We start from the raw sequence: 5,706 nt of genomic DNA on the forward strand, positions 1-5,706 counted from the left end.
TTACACGAGAGCGAGGTGACGTGCCCAGAAAGGTAGTTACAGTGAATTGATGTTCATATGAACTTCAATGTTGTGACGTTTTTATTAAATCTGAGTTGCAATCCTCAATTTTTTTAGGTTTGAGTAGCAATGCTCCTGCTCTACTAGCTATGACATTTTGCATGTTTTTTCTTCTAATATCGTATAGCCTCCATGCTTATGGGTTCAACTTGACAAGCTTTTTTCATCTTACATCATGTTTTAAGCTCTGTTGATTGTTGATTTCTGCCATGTTTATCGAGGGAGAGGACGCCAAGTACTAGGAGAAGGATCAGTTTAGCAAGTACAGGCTGTAATTCTCTTATGATTATGGGTAGATGCCTCCTTTATTTAGTTACCAGAGTTGTTCACTATTGAATATGCAAATTCAGCATCCTTTATATAATGGGATCTTATGAACTTTTTTTGAAGATTGCTGAGAAGTGCAACCTTTTGATGTTCGAGAACCGCAAGTTTGCTGACATTGAAAACACATTCATTATGCAAGACAAATGGTGAGAAATGTGCTATTCCCTATCCTTCCATTCTATTTGCATAGTCGCGTAGTGTGCATAGTTTTTTTTTCTTTCAAGATGAATATTCTACACATGAGAGCAATATACTTGGTATTATCGATGCTCATATAATTCCTGGACCTGGAATTGTTGATGGCTTGAGGCTCAAAGTATGTTATGTGTTGCATACCTAATAAATATTAGCAAGTTAATGTTGCAGCTTGACAGCTAAAATTATTAGTTAGCAAATATACATAGCTCATTCACATTTTAGTTCCGTAATATGTGTGTTTTCTACACATGATGTGTCCAGATCTGTGAAAGAAGAGATGAAGAACAATTTTAGCTGAAGAGTTGAAGAAGACCAAGGTGAATTTTATCCCTCTTGTGAATCCAATCAAGTTTGCGCTTAAATTTTGGTGATATGGTTTGTGTTGGACCATGTTCTCTAGCTATCAATGGACTTTCCAAAGTAGTTTTGCCGATTTGTCGTTATGGATTTCATGTTATGCAGACTATTTAGCTTAGAGACGGGCATGCACGACTCCTTATTTGTTTGCAGCGTCGTATAGGATAATATGAGATTGCTATTTTGCTGCTTGGGAACACATTTTGAGATAACATCAACTCTGTTCTAACTAGCCATTGTGATATCCTCTTTTTTTTGGAGGGGGGGGGTTGCAAATTCCTTGCCTTTCTATTCTGCTATTTGCAATCAATGTACAATGCTCTATATTTTTACTTGATGATGTACAGTTGTTGGTACCTTTTGTTGAGAACAGGCTCTTGTGAGTACAAGTAAAAATATATGGAATGTGATCGTTGTATGGACTGTGCACCTGTTCCATGTGACAACTAAAATTTGTTGTGTTTCCCTGTCGGTTAAGCTTTTCACTCGATTACTGTATAGGTGATTCAATCTTATTTTCTTGTTATATGGTTTGGTTATTCATGGTTCATAGGAGGGGGTTTATAAGGGAATCAAGAGCTTTTTTTAACAGCATGTACAAAAGGTTCAGCAAAGTGGGACTCAAGTCTGCAACCACAATAGAAGTAAGGCCATGAAGCAAGAGTTCTATTGGGCATCCTTTGTATTTATTTTGCCAGGTTCCATGCTTCATAGCATGTGTATTCTTCCTGTCTTCATAACAGTTTAAATGGATTTTAAACTTGACGTGTTTTACTTTGCTAATATATGGTATTTGACATAGAAGAGAGGAAGAATAATTTTAGCAAAACTGTTTTAGCTAAGAGTAGAAGAAGACCAAGGTTTACCTACATATCTTGAATGCACGATTGATGCTTTTGTTCGATAGGTTGAAATCTAAATAATAAACATATTTGAATTGTTTAGTTGGTAAACATTGAAAGCCAAGAAAGTTATATAGCTTACTTACTGTGTCGTTTGATCAATTGCTTTGCGGTAGGCTCACTGATGGAGTATGCCTAATCTTGGACTGCATTTATTGCCTGGTGTTGGTGTGTTTCTTTTATTCTATTTAGGAGGGTTCTAAGCTATTAAGGGAAACATACAATTTATTAGTTTGAGACTTGCTTCACTATGTGTGCTGCTACAGGGTGCTTTGGATGGTGGTCTTGATATTCCGCACGGTGACAAGAGATTTGGTGGCTTCAAGAAGGATGAGAAGTAGCTGGACACTAAGATTCACCACAAATTCATTTATGAAGATCATGTTGCTGACTGCATGAAGGTGAGTTGGATCCATTGTCCTTGTGGTGTTATTATAATGCCATTTCTTCATTCCCCTGGGCTATCGTTGTTTTATACATGAATTCTTTTTGAAAGATATCTGAGCCTGATTCATCCATATAAAGTATCCTAAAATAGTGTACTTTGTTTTATTTTTGAAGCAGGTTACTGAATCTTGCTTTAACTTCTGCCCTACCCTTATTTCAGTTAATAGTTGATGAGGAGACTGAGAAGTGCCAATTTTACTTTAGTGGGTACATCAAGAAGGGGATTGCGGCTAATGACATGGAAGCACTGTACAAGAAGGGTACGACAGCATATAGAAGTGCCAATTGGGCTTTAGTGTGCCAGCATATATAAGTGCTGCAACCACCATTGTTCCGGATATGAGGTATAATGCTAATTGGGCTTGTGAATTAATCATGTCTGGGAATGGATTGCCTCATTGTTGGGGTTTCTCAGTATGTAATTTCTTTTACTCATTTTAGATTCTTAATTCGGTGGTTCTTGATTGCAACCTAGGGTCATCCTGTTCCTACTCACGTGTTACATTAGTGTTTTGTATAATATATCCAAGCTCTCACTCCTGAAAATTGTCCATCTGTTCTCTGATGCACGCAGGTCACTGGAGAGGGAGTCTGGCTTGCGAGTTTCGCCGATTCGGTCACAACGGCGATGCCAAACTATGAGGAGATACCAAAGGTGTACTGGGAGGCGGTGCTTCCTGGAATCCCAATGCGTCCACCTATTATCAACCTGGTGTTAGCCCAGCAAAATGGTATCTCTCTCCTTCCCTCCCTCCCTCCCTTCCCACCTTGGTGACCTCATTTAAGTTGTTTTGATAATTGGTGGTACAACTTTCCCTCTTTGATACCTACAAATTCTTTATAACGACTCTTAGTTTGCAATCCATTATGGAACATAAATGAACATAATAGATGTGAATCTTTTGTTCTGATGAATGATAAATGTTTGACTTGAAGCAGAGACTATTGCATATACAATATGATATGTGTACCATAAAGGATAAATTAACCTTTTCTCTACCGGTGAACTGAGATCTTACAGTGGCTAATTTGATAAGAAGCATAGTCCTTGTATCATTCGGAAAATGACCCTTCTGTATTTCATTTTCAGGGATAGTCCTGTTGTGCTTTGTTTTTATATGATCTAAAACTACAGAGTTCTTCTGCAGTACAGATGTTCTGTTTAGTACGAATTTTACTATATGTGAGCTTCTGAAATTAGTATAAGACTAACAGCCTTGCAACCAAACCAAAACTAAATCTGCAGGGATCTTGTGATAGCCTTGCAACCAAAACTAGAACTACAGGCATCTTGTGTAGTTAAAATGTAGCTGTCGTTTGTTGGAATATCAATTATCTTGTTTATGCATGATTAACCTGCTTATCATGAAAGTATAATATTTTAGGACAGACCATCAAGTTGGTTGGCATTTGTTTAGATCTTTATGTTGGAAATATGCCCTAGAGGCAATAATAAATTAGTTATTATTATTATATTTCCTTGTTCATGATAATCGTTTATTATCCATGCTATAATTGTATTGATAGGAAACTCAGATACATGTGTGGGTACATAGACAACACCATGTCCCTAGTAAGCCTCTAGTTGACTAGCTCGTTGATCAATAGATGGTTGCGGTTTCCTGACTATGGACATTGGATGTCGTTGATAACGGGATCACATCATTAGGAGAATGATGTGATGGACAAGACCCAATCCTAAGCCTAGCACAAAGATCATGTAGTTCGTATGCTAAAGCTTTTCTAATGTCAAGTATCATTTCCTTAGACCATGAGATCGTGCAACTCCCGGATACCGTAGGAATGCTTTGGGTGTACCAAACGTCACAACGTAACTGGGTGGCTATAAAGGTGCACTATGGGTATCTCCGAAAGTGTCTGTTGGGTTGGCATGAATCGAGACTGGGATTTGTCACTCCGGTTGACGGAGAGGTATCTTTGGGCCCACTCGGTAGGACATCATCATAATGTGCACAATGTGACCAAGGGGTTGATCACAGGATGATGTGTTACGGAACGAGTAAAGAGACTTGCCGGTAACGAGATTGAACAAGGTATCGACATACCGAAGATCGAATCTCGGGCAAGTACAATACCGCTAGACAAAGGAAATTGTATACGGGATCGTTTGAGTCCTTGACATCGTGGTTCATCCGATGAGATCATCGTGGAACATGTGGGAGCCAACATGTGTATCCAGATCCCGCTGTTGGTTATTGACCGGAGAACGTCTCGGTCATGTCTGCATGGTTCCCGAACCCGTAGGGTCTACACACTTAAGGTTCAATGACGCTAGGGTTATAGGGAATAGATATACGTGGTTACCGAATGTTGTTCGGAGTCCCGGATGAGATCCTGGACGTCACGAGGAGTTCCGGAATGGTCCGGTGGTAAAGATTTATATATGGAAAGTCCTGGTTTGGCCACCGGAAAAGTTTTGGGTGTTATCGGTAATGTACCAGGACCACCGGAAGGGTCCCGGGGGTCCACCAACTAGGGCCACCGGCCCCAGAGGGTAGCATGGGCCAAGTGTGGGAGGGGACCAGCCCCAGGTGGGCTGGTGCGCCCCCCCCCACAAGGGCCCAAGGCGCCTAGGGTGTGGGGAGGGGGCTCCTCCACCTTGCTTGGGGGGCAAGTTTCCCCTTCTTTCCCCCTTGGCCGCCACCCTAGATGGGTTTTTGGGGCAGCCGCATCCCTTGGGGTGGGAACCCTAAGGGGGGCGCAGCCCCCTCCCTCTCCCCTATATATACTTGAGGTTTTTGGGCTGCCACATACAAGAGTTTTCACATCTCCCTGGCGCAGCCCTACCTCTCTTTCTCCTCATCTCCTGCGGTGCTTGGCGAAGCCCTGCAGGATTGCCACGCTCCTCCATCACCACCACGCCGTTGTGCTGCTTCTGGATGGAGTCTTCCCCAACCTCTCCCTCTCTCCTTGCTGGATCAAGGCATGGGAGACGTCACCGGGCTGTACGTGTGTTGAACGCGGAGGTGCCATCCGTTCGGCAATAGGATCTCCGGTGATTTGGATCACGACGAGTGCGACTCCTTCAACCCCGTTCTCTTGAACGCTTCCGCTTAGCGATCTACAAGGGTATGTAGATGCACTCTCCTCTCTCTCGTTGCTAGTCTCTCCTTAGATAGATCTTGGTGACTCGTAGGAAAATTTTGAATTTCTGCTACGTTCCCCAATAGTGGCATCATGAGCTAGGTCTATTGTGTAGATTCTATGCACGAGTAGAACACAAAGTAGTTGCGGGCGTTGATTTTGTTCAATATGCTTACCGTTACTAGTCTTATCTGGATTCGACGGCATCGTGGGATGAAGCGACCCGGACCGACCTTACACGTACTCTTACGTGAGACAGGTTCCACCGACTGACATGCACTTGTTGCATAAGGTGGCTAGCGGGTGCCAG

General features: G+C 42.0%; 1 long non-coding RNA gene across 1 annotated transcript; it reads left to right on the forward strand.

Annotated features, from left to right (window-relative positions):
* Window positions 1-456: 456 nt before the first annotated feature.
* On the forward strand, window positions 457-2,152 carry LOC123133617 (uncharacterized). Its single transcript, XR_006465320.1, has 3 exons — window positions 457-533; window positions 847-902; window positions 2,111-2,152. It is a non-coding gene; the product is annotated as an uncharacterized lncRNA (long non-coding RNA).
* The last annotated feature ends 3,554 nt before the right edge of the window (window positions 2,153-5,706 follow it).

This window comes from Triticum aestivum, chromosome 6B, assembly GCF_018294505.1.
Source record: "Triticum aestivum cultivar Chinese Spring chromosome 6B, IWGSC CS RefSeq v2.1, whole genome shotgun sequence".
Lineage (NCBI taxonomy): Eukaryota > Viridiplantae > Streptophyta > Magnoliopsida > Poales > Poaceae > Triticum > Triticum aestivum.